Raw genomic sequence first — 14,989 nt, 5'->3', positions numbered from 1 at the left:
TTATATGATGATCCAATTCATTAGGTGAAATGACGCCCTCAAAAAGTCAAAACGGTAGCAATGGAGTATCGATCAATAATTGCTAGGGGATGTGGGTGGGAGGAGAGGTAACTATGAAGGGACAGCATGAGGGGGTTGGGGGGGTGGGTTTAGGAAACTGTTCTGCATCCTGACTGTGGTACAAGTTATAGGACTCTAAATAGGTGTTAACTTCTGCAAAACTGTACACAGGTATGATAGTTTACAACTGTGTGCTACTTTTAAGAGGGTTCTCCTTTTCCTTTAAGGAGGTATTACTATCATGGATATAAACAAAATGTGGCAGGTTTGAAAAAATGTATAATAGGATCACACAGTAACATTCTCATATTGACTGATATATGACTGATTCTGATCATCTTCAAAGATAGAAAAACATATACCAGAAATAGTAACCACAAGAGATCAGGAGCAGCCATACTATTATTAAACAAAGTGGACATTAAGACAAAAAACATTACTAAAGAAAAAGAGGAATAGCTTAAAACAATAAAAGGGCTGATTAATCAGAGAAATATAATAATTATAAATGTTTGTGTGAACTAACAACAGAGCCCCCAAAACAAATGAAATGAAAATGGGCAGAACTGAAAGGAGAAGGACAATTCAACAGTTAATTGGAGACCTCAACACTCCACTCGAAATGACTGCAACTAGACAAAAAATCAGCAAGGATAGGAGCACCTAAATAGCACTAATAACCATACTGAACTAACTGACATCTATAAAGCACTCCATCTGACAAGAGATTACACATTCTTTTCAAGGCTCAAGATTAGACCATTTGTTATGTCATAAAATATACTTAAGTACTGAAGTAATACAAAACATGGAACTCCAAAGAATCAAATCAGCAACAAAAGAAATTTGGGAAATCTCCAAATACTCAGAAATTAAACAATAATTTCTAAACAACCATAGGTCAAAGAAAAAAATTATAAGCAAAGTTAAGGAATATTTTGAACCAAATAAAAACAAAAAAAACCAACATGTTAAAATTTATAGGATGTAGCTAAAATAGTTCTTAGAATTTTATAGCCATTAGGAAATAAGAAAGATCTCAATTCATTTGCACTTTAAGAAACTAAAGAGTAAACTAAATCCAAAGCAAGCAAATGGAAGAGAATTGAAGTTCAGAGCAAAAACTGAAAACAGAAAAACAACAGAGAAAAAACAATGAAAACAACATTGGTTCTTTTAATTTAAAAAGGTCAATAAAGTTGACAAAACTGACCAAGAAAAAAAGAAAAAGATACCAATTACCAAAATCAGGAGTGAAAGAGGAGGCATCACTATTGACCCTACAGAATAATTATGAAAAAGTGTATGCCACCCAATTAGACAATTTAGAAGAAATGGACAAATTCCTAAAAAGACATAAATTAGCAAAACTGATTCATGAAGAAAAAGGAAATCTGAATAGACTTATAACAGGAAATTAAACTGGCAAATTAAAAATCTTGTCACAGGGGTGCCTGGGTGGCACAGCGGTTAAGCGTCTGCCTTTGGCTCAGGGCGTGATCCCGGCGTTATGGGATCGAGCCCCACATCAGGTTCCTCTGCTGTGAGCCTGCTTCTTCCTTTCCCACTCCCCCTGCTTGTGTTCTCTCTCTCACTGGCTGTCTCTATCTCTGTCAAATAAATAAATAAAATCTTTAAAAAAAAAAAATCTTGTCACAAAGAAAACCCCAGGCCCAGATGGCTTTACTGCTGAATTCTATCACATATTTATAAAGAATAATGCCAATTCCTCACAAACTCTTCCAGGGAATAGAAGAATAGAGAACACTTCTCAACTCATTCTATGAATTCAATACTATCCTGATACTAAAGCAATGCAAAGACATTACAAAAAAAGGAAAACAAACAAATCAATATCCCTCATGATTATATTATACACAAAAAACTCTCAACAAGTAAACCATATCCAGCAACAATAAAAAAGATTAGATACTATCACCAAATAGGATTCACCCCAGGAACACAAGTTAATGTTTGAAAATCAATAGCACAACATCTGAATAATTTAATACATTATATTAATACAGTAAAGGACAAAAAGTATCAATGTATAGAAAAAAATTCAACACCCATTCATGATTAAAAAAAAAAAAAAGCCCTCAGCAAACTAGAAATAGAAGGGAACATCCTCAATCTGATAAAGGGTATTGGCACAAAACCAACAGGTAATATCATCCTTAATGGTAAAAGACTGAATGCTTTCCCCCAACATCAGGAACAAGATAAGGGTGTCCATTTTCATCACTTCTTCTGAATGTTCAACTGGAGGTTCTAGCTAGTATAGTACAGCAAAAACAAACAAAAAACAACCATGCAAAAACATTAAAGGTATACCAATTGGAAAGGAAGACCTGAAACCCACAGCTTTCAAAGCCTCAATTTTCTGGATTTCCAATACTCCCACCTCACACACACCACCCAACAAGACAACTCATGTTTAAAAGTGAGAGCCAATGTGCCGTTTGTGTGGCAAAAAACAGACTACAAACTGACCTCCCTGCCTCTACTCTTACTACCTTCGAATACATTCTGCACACTGCAACCCTATGGATTCCCCTTAGCCTGCCTTGTCAACAGTATCAGTGGTCAGGAGCACAAAAGTTCGTCGGTGAAATTAACAAACACAAACCCACTGAATCCATCAATGTAAAGACTAACAAAAGAATATACGTGCTGAACCAAGACTTATTCGTCATAAACTGTCCGACATATTTTCCAAATGTAGGTAGATTTTATCTTACTCCATTTGAATAAAATTATATAGGCTTTAAAACATCAGCCTCACTTCTGACATAACAGGCATAACTCTTGTTCCACGGTCGGTTACACGGGAAGCAGTAATTCCAGTCTCCAACACGAACTCGAGTTATGTATTCTGATGAGGGCTACTTTCACAGTGACATCTGTAACAAAATGCTCCCCTTCATTTGTCAATACTATGCCCTTGGAGAGAAATATGGCCATCTCCTCAGTCACGCCGGTCAATCAATTTAATTACTTCACTAGTCTCTAGTCCCATGCACAAAAAAATGCCAACTGTATTGTTACCACACAGCACCACAACAATACCTGACACCTACCCACGCGGTTGTTCACCAACTGGTTTTGAAGGGAGGGCTGGAGAGGCCGTCATCATCAATGTGCTCCTCCGATGAGAACTGAGTTGGAAATTGGGGAACAGTATAGAAGGGAAAGGGATCCCAGACCCTGCCTTCCGGGACAACAAAAGGGGAGATGCCACTCATTTCCCTCAAAGAGAAAAGGAAGAAATTCACCTCAAACTTTACAATTAAAGTCACTTACAGACCCACTTACAGCGCAAGCCACCCCCTGGGTGAGGCTGAGTCACCAAAGGCAAAGGCAAAGCACACTTGAGCTCTCATCCACAATTCCTGACCACAAAAGCGAAGACGCAATTGGTTCCTCAAATGCTTCTTTCGCATTTGAACTTTTACATCATTAAAGAGTGCACAAGTCTGAACCAGAGAACAAAAATCACTCACACTCTGAGTTTATATAAACGTGATCCATACCCGAGAACAACACTGCTATCTGCCCCACTGGATGTTTCCACTCTTGAAGGGTTTTATCTGCCGAACTATTTCAAACTCAAAGATATGTTCTAAAAAAAGGGAATCTCGATTACACCCTGGCAATGCAACCTCAAATCCCACCTCGTTTCTTCTTTTTTTCTTAATAAAGTATCCAGTTGATCTGTTAATACTGTTGGAAAAAACACGCCTGTACTAAGATTTAAAACTTCTGAACTAATAAAACCACTACCACATTCCAATATTCTGGCACGCCTGACCTTCCCCTTAAAACTTCAAGCAATCCGCACTAGCTCCTTACTGCCAAGTCTTCTTGTAGCTATGCCATTGGGCAGCTAGCACCAAAAATTAAGCTAATATACCTTCTTTGCACTTCAGCCCTGGTACTAGCCACTAGTTCCCCAAGTATGCAGACAGAGACCTTGTTGTCAAGGACAAGAGTCTGTGCCCACCTGGCTGCCATGGCCCCTCACCATCAGACGGGTCTACATGTAGTTGGACCACCGGGTGGCAGAGAAGAAGACGCTGACGGGCTTAGAGCAGGAAACAGAAGCACATTCTTCTCAGGCCATCAGTTGGTCAGTTCAGAAATATTTACTAAGCACTTTCTCTGTGTCAAACTCTGCTCAAAGTTATGGGCACATAGCAGGGAAAAAGACCAAACCGCAGGACCTCAAGGAGCCTATGCTCTACTGGGGAAACTAAAGCTCATCCAAAATGCAAAAACTAAAAATTCTAGCTCTAACTGGGGAAAGAAAGAAAAAAAAATGCAGTCAACCCTTTATGCCCGAGAGTAACATCAGGAACAGACTACAAACTGACCTCCCTGCCTCTACTCTCACTACCTTCGAATACATTCTGCACACTGCAACCCTATATAAAAGGACACTACACCCTTGCCTAAAGCCATTCGATGGCTTCTCATTACATTAGGCATAAAATTAAAAATCCTTGATGTGGTCTAAAAGCCCCTGCATGATAACCCAGCAAATCTTTCCAACTTGAAGGTGAGAGCCATCTCTCCAGTTACTATGCTCCGGCCACACTAACTTTAAGCTTGTCAAATACCCTCAGCTTTCTTGTCAGGGCTGAGGGTTCATCTGAAACATTTTCCTAACTTCCCAAGTCCCAGTTTGGATCATTCCCACTCATCTTTGTCAGGAGTACTTTCTCCCTCCATTCCCCTTTCTGCTTCCTCACCTTTAACCTACACATGCCCTGAACTAAATCTGGGAATCAGGTCCATGCTCGTATTTTCAAAAAATTGGCTTTCATGTACAATCTGCTGAAAACGTAGCCTGCAAACCCCACCTCTTGCTTCGTGTGTGTGTGTGTGTGTGTGTGTTTAATAAACCATCAGGTTGCTCCTTTATACTATTGGAAGACAGAGTTCCATTGATTCCAGAGCACTACTACAGTTTCTATGTACGCACTGAATTGTGGGACCACAGTACTTGTTCACCTGTCTTCCATTAAGCCATAAATTTGCTGAAGACAAGTACGGTGTCAAGTGCGGAAATACAATGTCCCCAGGGCCCAGAATGATGCCCGGCACACAGAAGGCACTCCAGGGAAAACCATGAATGAATGATGATCCCAGCAATGGGAACAAACGTAATTTAAACTCCAGGGAACTGTGCCTTGAGATAGGTCTGCTTCTTCTAAAAGCGACACTTAGTTTTGCTTGAATTTTCTGTTACAATAAAAGGTTTACTGGGGAAAACAAACTCCGGCCGGATTAGAGACTGGACACATCCTTTCCAGTCAGTAAGAAGTGTACCTAATATATGGATTTGGTTTCTTTTTGTTTTTAAATGTGGATACCCTATGTGAGAGCATGACTCTGAGGATCGAAAGGTGTTAGACGCTTAAGCACTCAGCAAGCCACAGAGCGGTATAAAAATGAAGATATTATTAATATTATTTTTAAGTTAAAGGAACGAACTTTCCAGTATCAGGAACAGGAATCTTCATTCCTATTAAAACACTAACTTTAAAAATGTTCTTTATAATATAACTACTCAGTACCTAAAGCTGCCTTTTTGAAGGAAATTCTACTTTTTATAGTTTCAGCTTTTATATTATGATGAAAAATGACTATTGCAAGTATTTTGCCTTTATCCAGATAGGTATACAACAAAGAAAAAAATGTGTATATACTTCCACAAATGTTTCAAACCATGTCAGTGTATGACATTTCTGTCCTAGCAGTATGGCAGGGCAGCCATGGGAGATTTCCAAACATTACCTGTGCAATGCACAGCAGACCTCTGTCAGAAACACATGAGTTATTATAACATGAAACATACACACACACACACAGGGAGCAGATACAATATACTCTGACCTCTTATAAACAAAAAGCAAGCAAAAACCTATATTACCTCTTCTTAAAAGATATTTCTTTTGATGTAAAAAATTACATTACAGACAAAGGAGGATCACAATTATGTAACTTTGTGTTGGTAAATGTACCAAAGAGACTCACTATTAAATACTAACTTTGTTTAAAAGTGTAAAAGCCTCAAAGAAGCTTATATAAAGGTGTTAGTAAAGATGACGACCATTAAGACTACAAGAAAAGCAGTGTCTAGAAATGAAGACAGATTTTACTGAGTAAAAAGAAATGTCTGTTTTACCTTTTTAAATCATGAAGGAAAAAAACTGTCCTTAAGGATTACTTTTTTAACAAAGTCTAAATAATTCAAGTATCTAGAACTTTAAGCTTACCATTTTGTTTCGATCTGGGACAAAATTTTAGGCAGTAATTCATACATCCATGCAAGCTCAACATATGCTTGCGTCTCTGATAATTAAAAGGCTAGTTATAAACTTCTTCACAACCTCAACCTTACCTCCATTAACTTTTCTATTGAACACACCTTATGTAAACCTTAGACTTGGGTGCGCTAAATGAGACGTGAAAGAATTACTCCATATTTTGATGACTGATTATTCACTTGCATGTGATGAACCTTAACTTACATCACTTGATAAACTTTGGGCTCCAAACGAAAGAACCTACCATATTATTACCTTAAAATTAACATGCTAGATGTCCTAAGTTCTCCAGCCTGGTCTAGTCAACGAAACATCCAATAAAATGTACAGAAATCAGATTCTGTTCTATGATGCATAGTCTCTCATCTTGCCATAAATTCACTGGAAGAAATGGATGTATGGCATGAAGACTGGGGTCCCAAGTTACAAGGACACTGGATTCATCTGGCCTAACTGTGTACTGCCTTTCAGAGTCTAAAACAGAGCTGTGGGAATTACAAGAAATACCCTATCAGATCCCCAAGCCCCAAAAGTACCAGAGGTCAGCTTTTAAAGGCAGTGCCTATTTATAAACTAATATAAGTTGGGTTCTAAATTTGACCGGCATTTAAATTATCATCTGCTGAGGAATGTCCAGCTGGACTCATATGCAGTTCAAGTTGCTCGAGGGAGGTCCAAACAAAGTTCATTTTATACGCAACAGACAAAGCCTTCTCTTAGCAACTGGCATCATCCACAAAGGAAGAGCGGCAGCTGTGAAGAGAGAGCCATCCTGCAGTTGAGGGTCCCTGGAGTTTACTCCTTCACATTACTAATAAAAGCAGGCCATTCTTCACATTTAGAGAGTTTGGGGAAACCAATTTCCGATTGCTCAGCACAACAGGATGAAGTATTAGAGCATATTTTCAATGGAGTGCCGAGTACATGAATATCATCCCAGAGAAGAAGCCAACAAAAACCTATTTTTAAGGTTCCTCACAGAACATTTCTTTTTAGAAAGTACAAGTTCACAGGGCCATAATGACCAAAATAGTCTCACTGACAATAAAGACAGTTTTCTGTTGCATTTATGTTCACAAACTGGAAGATAAAACCATCAATATCCTTTCTAACATCAGTTAAATAATTACAGCACCAATTGATGATAATTTTGGAAGCTGTTATCCCCAATTGTGAGGAAGTCTCAAAGTACTTAGAACTTCCACAATTTCTTTAAAAATTCTATTTCAAGGACATCACAGTAGTGTAAGATTGGCACTAGCATATCTTACTTAGGAAACTATCCCCTATCGGCCTCGGTCTCCCGATGAGGAATACTGCCCCCGGGACAGAGGTGAAAAAATAAGACATATAAATCTCTGAAACATCAGTAACAGATGGCAAATTGTCCATAAATATAAAAATGTCTGTAAATATAAAACTACATAAATTATCTATTTCTGTAAACTCAACTGTAATTTAGTAAAATCCATACATATACTATTACAAATCAATAATAAAAGTAAAATACCAGACATGGCCATAGCTACATGTCACACACAAAACTGGTCCCCCCTCATTAGCCTACAATTCTGGCCCAGTCTGCCACGTGCAAAGATAAACCAACACTGCGATTCAGAGGGCAGGGCAAATCCAAATATTCCTTTTTCTAGATATAAGAAAAGCCAATCTGATTTGAAGATTCAAAAACCACAGACCATGAAAAGTAAATGCTTAGTATCGGCACCAAGGGCCCTGATTTGGCCAGGCCTTCCTCACTGATTCACCCAAAGAACATTTCTTGAGCTGCCACGTGGCTGACAGCTGCTTGTTACTCCCCAACACCCACTCTCCTCTTGCTCCTAAGAGAACCCCCGCTGACCAGAGGAGCACGGCATCGAACTAAAAGACCACCTTTCAGAGCTTCCTCTGCAGCCAGGTGAGTGCACGTGACTCAGTTGTGGCCAATGAGAAACAGCCATGTGTGGTTTCAGAGAATTAAGCAAAGAAAGGTTGCTTAAAGGGCGTGGACTCTGTTCAGAATTTCACCCTTTTTTCTCTCTTCTTCCACCTCCTAGAATGTGAATGTGAATGTGATGCTTCCAAGATTTACCTTCTATCACACAATCACCACCGTAAGGGTGACCGCCACACACGGGGCAGGCGTGGTCGCAGATCCTGGTGCCACAGAGGCTGTCTCATCACCTCGGGTGCTGCTTCGGCCCCATTATGCCAGCAACGGCCTGGTGTCTCATACGTGTGGACATGAACAGGCTTATAACATCTCGGAAAGAACAGGGCTTCAGGAACAGTACAGTGCTTACCTGCCACATGAGGACTTCATGTTCTTAAAGAAGAAAAAAGAAAAAACCGAGTCCCTTCCTGTTCATACCTTTAATCGTTCACTTAAGCACTTCCACACTAAAGACCGTGTGTGTGTGTGTGTGTGTGTGTCCCCATTATCCTAAAAGACCTTACAGGCAAGCACTACCCTTACTCACTTCTGCAGCTCTAGAATCCAGCACAAGGCAGATACTCAGCAAGTGAAGCAAAAGAATCCAGACCTGCTAAACTCAAGAGTCTTCCAACGACAGAGAATTCTAGGTTTCAGAACTATGCCATGGTATCTGCAAGAGGGCCAGCTCATTCACTGAGACAGGAGAGCGGTGGGGAAGCTGGCGCCCTACCCCGCTCAGGTGCCCCCCCCCCACGCAGGGACCTCACTCCCGCGTGTCTCCGTGGCTGAGCGGGATGAGAGCTCCCGTCTTCCTTCACCCTGTTCCTCACTCACACTCGCGCACTCATGACGCTCACTGAGCACCTACTACCCACCACACACTGTAGGGCGCCAGGAGTAACTCCAGCGCACAGAATATGGCAGCTCTCCTGAAGGAACCCATCATCCAGAAAAGCAAGAGGAAAGCACAGAAACAATTACAATACAACGTGAGAAATGCGTCTACGCAGGGTGTGCTTCCTCAGGGGGGCAGGACGCCACCCGGAGCGTCCTCCGGACGACCTCATGCACTCCACACCACCGCTGCTCGAGTTCCTCTCTGTGACAGGGGCAGCAGAGACCAGGGAACGTTCAGCCCAAGCACCGAAGCCACTGCACCGGTCCGGAGGTCATGGGGCGCAGAGGGCAGGGGGCAGGTAGGAGGAAACACGAGTGCAGCCTGGAGGATGAAGAGAATTTTCCCGGGGTGAAAAGTATGAGCAGAACTTTTCACAGAGACCACAGGCCCTCAGAGGAGCACGGCCGACCCTGGTACTGGATTGTGAGGACAGACACCCAAAGCAGTTCCTACCGCCCCCGACGGATGGAGCTGTCACACATTACATCTAAAGGGGGGGCTCAGTGAGAAAGACCTCAGGATTTTTCACAGGTATTTCTAAAACGTGCTGTAGGAGAAGCATGAAAGAATGTTTTATTCTGAAGCATGTAATAATATCAATCCTGCTCTATTTTTAAGCCCGGATTATTAATATTTATAATTTTAAAAGATTACTTGTTCGAGAGAAATAAAAGAACATTTTACAAAAAAGCACAGCAGTGGACTGAAAAAAAAAACTTTTCCTAAAACTGAAATATTTCCTTAAAATATCCTTACATAATACAGCTCCCTTTAAGCTCTGAAAAGATGGTTAGGCAGATTCAAGACTTAAAAAATAAACTTCATATTTAGTGGCAGAGTCAACTCTTTCAAACCTAATGTCCACTGCCCTCCCCTTCTTCTTTAGTCATAGAAATCTGACTTTATTTAGGCTGGCAATGTGCCCACTTAAACACCACAGTTGAGCCTCCCTTGAAGACAGTGGTCGCCAAGGAGTTTCAAGAAGTCAGTGGGTGGAGATTCCAGAAAGTTCCTTTTGCCACTTTTCTTTTCCACTCCTCCTCCAGACAGCTTGGCTCGAGCTCCAGCAGTGTCCCGTGGTTTTGTGGATGACGGCCTTATGCTGCTTAGGATGCTAAAAGCCAGAGCGGCCTAAGTCCCTCCCTGAGGACTTTGTAGAACCACCAGTCCTGAACGGTTTCCCTACAGACATTTTACATGAGGAATCAGCCATGCCGAATCAGAACCATGTTCCTACTAGTCAAACACAACTTTCACTGCAGATGCTAGAAAATATTAAAGTATACAGGGTAAGAGTTGGCAAAAAGCAAAAAGTCTTATAGTATTAAAACACATTATTTTATGATTCACTGTCATCTAAATCACACATCCATATCATTATAAATCTTTTCCAATTTTTTCTTTTGGGCACAGAAGACATCTCGTTCTTGAAACATCTAACCCACTCTGGAAGCTGAAGTGAGGAGCGAGTGGGGCTGGAAGAACAAACCCAGGAAAGCAGGCATGCAGGGCCCCGTACGGGGGTGGGGGGCAGGGGTGCATTACACACCTGGAACACAGCACAATGCAAGCTCCTCACAGAGAACTTCGCTGTGCTTTACAAGCCAAATGAATTGTTAGGTGAGCATCATTTGGAGATCTATGATCTGATTGTCACTGTCACTTGAACCACATCGGGATTTCAATGCAATAGCATTTTCATTTTCCTTGATACCGTCATTTAATGTTTAAGAAGTATAGTTGCTGGGGCGCCTGGGTGGCACAGCGGTTAAGCGTTTGCCTTCGGCTCAGGGCGTGATCCCGGCGTTATGGGATCGAGCCCCACGTCAGGCTCCTCCGCTGTGAGCCTGCTTCTTCCTCTCCCACTCCCCCTGCTTGTGTTCCCTCTCTCGCTGGCTGTCTCTATCTCTGTCAAGTAAATAAATAAAATCTTTAAAAAAAAAAAAAAAGAAGTATAGTTGCTTTATAACAACTTGTCTGATGCACGTGAGATACATTGTTTTCTTACATGTTTGTGGAAATGCTACTGCACTCCTTCCTCCACCCCCTACCCTCAAAATAGCTAAGGTATAATGTGCAAAGGACGATGCCTAACATAAACAGAGTAATTCCACAGAGCTGGCGGGGCGGGGGTGGGGGGCACTCCTGTCTTTGGTGAGAACCAGAAACTTACAGACTATTGAAAAGAAAGGTCAGGATCACCTTCTTCATTTTAACTCAATGGATAGGTTTTGTTTAAAGCTAGAAATAAACCCCAAACGGAGAAACTAAACAGAAAATAATTCTACTTCCATTTTTATCTTTGTTCCCCTTTTTAAGAAGATTATTCCTTTCTACTTCAAAGAGGGTCGCCAAACCAACAATAAGTCTACTGTCAGTTCAGCACTGCCTGCCAACCGTGGACTTCCTGCTGTATGTTCAATTATTACACAAACATCAGCTTTCTTTACAGGCAAAATGGGACAGTGAAACGTACATAATGTCCAGATTCAAACCTAGATTTCAATCCTGCTTCTAATGACTACAAACCGTAGCAAACTTGGGCAGGCTAATTTACCTCTCCCTGGCCTCAGTTCCTACAACTATAAAATGCAAATAGTGTTGTCACTCCCCTCCTAGCATTGTTGGAAAAATCAGTGCTAATGTATGTATTAGGCACTTTGTAGCTATTAACATGATGTTAATTACTAAAAAGGTTTTATTTATTTGGTTGTCAAAGATGAAAGATAAAAAACTTTTTTTAAAAAGCTAACTAAAAGCATCAAGTAAAATAAAAAATAAAATGAGAGCTAGAATAAATTCTGAGTAACAGAGTCCTCTCAGCTCTTCCCTGAAACATTCTCAGGGCTGAGAACTACGGAGCTGGAAAGGCAATCCTATCACGCAGGCATTAACACACACTGAGCGTGCTATCTACAATGTGTCAGTTTTCTCTCTCAGGCTTGAGGGAACAGGTAGTTAAGACATGGCCTTCTGCTTTCAAGGAATTCACAGCACCCTCACATCAACAGACAAACACAATCTAGTGACAGGCCATAAGACAGGGAAATACAGAGTGCCACAGGCATTCAGGAGCGGGGCACACTGCCCAATATAGTGGGTGTCAAGAGGAAGGAACTCCTTGAGTAAAATCTTCCAGAACCAGGAGGTGTTAAGGGAAGCCTTGAAAGGGAACAGCACAAGCACCCTGAGGTGAGAGTCTGCCAGGGGTGCCAGAACAAGAAGGGTCAAAGCAGGCCTGGCAGATGACGTGGTTGCCCAGGTTCCCATCAGAGGTCTGGAAGGTCACACAAATCACCCTGGACTTTCTCCCACAGGCTGTAAGGAGCCTTGGAAATGTTCCAAGCAGGACAGGGACATGATTAGACATGCTTTGTAGCACAGAAATTATGGTGGCAATGTGGAAACTGAACAGGGTGCAGAGGCAGAATGGGATGGTCAACTAGTATCCAGGTGAGCAAGATAAGGCTACAGAGTTAGAAGTCACATTTTAAGCTCATCTAAAGTTGTTGTAAGATTTTTCTAAGGCATTACAAGGAAGCTGGTCTTCCGTGGTTTTTGTAGACATTTTGTATCTCGGTAATACCCCAACAGCACCAATAGCTCCAGAAGAACAGAATAAAGTGGTCTGGTTTTAAGTGGTTAGTAACTACGGTCCATGTGAATGGAAGTGAATCCGGAGACATCTTCAGAGACAGGACTGTGCAACTTTACTACGAGATACCACCGAGCACATTCCTCACTACCAGTTCCACACTTAAATGCCTCTACTTAGGATCAACTGTTAGGAACAGAAATAAAACCTGTATCTCAAACACTTGTCATCTGTCTATGCAATGAGGATAAATTACTGGCAACAAATATTTAGAGTTAGGCAAAGAATAAAATTTTGGTAGTCCTCAAATTTTGACCTTTTAAGACTTATGCCCCCAATGATTTTAATATGTCCATGGCCTAGAACTATGAAGTCACTTATCAAAAAGAGCAAAACGGGGGCGCCTGGGTGGCACAGCGGTTAAGCGTCTGCCTTCAGCTCAGGGCGTGATCCCAGCGTTGTGGGATCGAGCCCCACATCAGGCTCCTCTGCTATGAGCCTGCTTCTTCCTCTCCCACTCCCCCTGCTTGTGTTCCCTCTCTCGCTGGCTGTCTCTCTCTCTGTCGAATAAATAAATAAAATCTTTATAAAAAAAAAAAAGAGAGAGAGAGCAAAACAGCTGTGTAGGCATCAAGAAAAGATCTTATCTCTGATCAGCTCTAGGGCAAAATTGTTCATAGGAAGGAAGGACACCACACAAGTTGTCTGGCTGACTCTGAGTTGGCTGCTGTCTGTAGATTCACAAAGGAAATGTGATAAACATGAACATCCAGGCCCAAATATCCATCTGGACAGGATGTCAGCACCATTCCTCGATTCCTTAAGGGTCTTATTCTCTCTTAGAAGAATAAAATCAACCAACTGGTGTAAAAGCACTTTAATTCGTTTGGGTGAGAAGAAGGAAAATCAGAGAGGAGTCATCTCTTTGGAACACAAATAAGGATTCATTTCCTACTATCACTTGGGAAGCTTGAAAGATTAAGAAAAAAGTGCCAAGTTCCTGTTTCCGTGAACCTCAACCCACCCAAGTCTTCCTTTAGATGCAGTCCCCTGGCACCTGGTTAACGAAGCTCACTGAGGCCGTTCTACTGAGTGAGATGTACTCAGGAAGAGGGTGGTGATAAAAAGTGGTTACTTACACCAAGCTGACATGAGGAAAACTGGCGGAAGAAATGTTCTGATGACAGAATGAATCATAAAACCGAGACTCTTCCCTTCTTTGGTTTAGGCTAGATAATCCCTAAACCCAGCACATGATTTCTGAAGCTCCTACATAGCTAGTCAAAGTATTCTTTACTTTTATAAAATTATTTTTTAGTATTTAATTTGGACTTCTTAATCCCTTCCTTCTGAGAATCTTCCGCCATGCAACAGAGTAAATTTATAGCTAAAAGGTTAAAGTAAAGCAAAGCTCTAGGGCCAGACCACATGAATTCAATCCTCAGCACTTACCCCCCTGTGCCCATTCCCTGTCCTGTCAATCAGGACCAGTCTCAACAAGGCTCTGGTGAGGAAGACATGGGATAACAATGGAGCGTGCTCAGGACAGGGTCTGCTACAGAGCTCCATAAATGATCCCGATCATCAACAGTCTTAAAGAGGAAAAGCATGGCAACACTAGGAGAGCCTATGGAATAGTCTTCAAAAACTCGATCATTTTGTGTAAGAGAGATGCCAACAGCATAAAAACACCAATAACAATGACTACTGCGATGTATCTATAAAGGGATATCACAGGACTATGCAACTATCTTCCCTCTTCATATATTACTGTCACTTTCTACAATTTTAATGCCAAAGGAGTTCTTAATTACCTTAAACTTGGCCTTTCTGTCTGCTTTTATAACCTGTTGTGCTCCCATTAACAGGGCCTTTTGAGGATGATTTCAAGAGATTTACAATGACCTATGGTTGATTCCTCCCTCACTAATATTTAATGGATTTCTACTGATAAATAATTACTTAAATTAGCTAACTTCTAGACCATGTAGTTGTTTCCACTAGGAGTCCACGGAGCTATATTTGCTTTTTACCAGCTGTCTGGATAATTATATTTAGTGCACATTTTTTTAAAGTCAGAAGAGAATGAATATGTTAATAATTAGCCACTCTTTTTTGGACTTCCCTAAGTCCTCTAATTCCTCTGAAAGCTTAAGCAAGGGGTTGAG

The 14,989-nt window shown here is 41.2% G+C and overlaps 1 protein-coding gene across 8 annotated transcripts in view; it reads right to left on the bottom strand.

Annotated features, from left to right (window-relative positions):
* Positions 1 to 14,989, bottom strand: part of LOC117795977 (signal-induced proliferation-associated 1-like protein 1) — a 242,094-nt gene that overhangs the window by 85,438 nt on the left and 141,667 nt on the right. The gene's annotated exons all lie outside the window — the stretch shown is intronic.

The sequence above is a fragment of the Ailuropoda melanoleuca genome, chromosome 14 (genome assembly GCF_002007445.2).
Source record: "Ailuropoda melanoleuca isolate Jingjing chromosome 14, ASM200744v2, whole genome shotgun sequence".
Classification (NCBI taxonomy): Eukaryota; Metazoa; Chordata; class Mammalia; order Carnivora; family Ursidae; genus Ailuropoda; species Ailuropoda melanoleuca.
The sequence above is the reverse complement of the archived record's forward strand: the minus strand, read 5'-3'. Positions and strand labels throughout refer to the sequence as shown.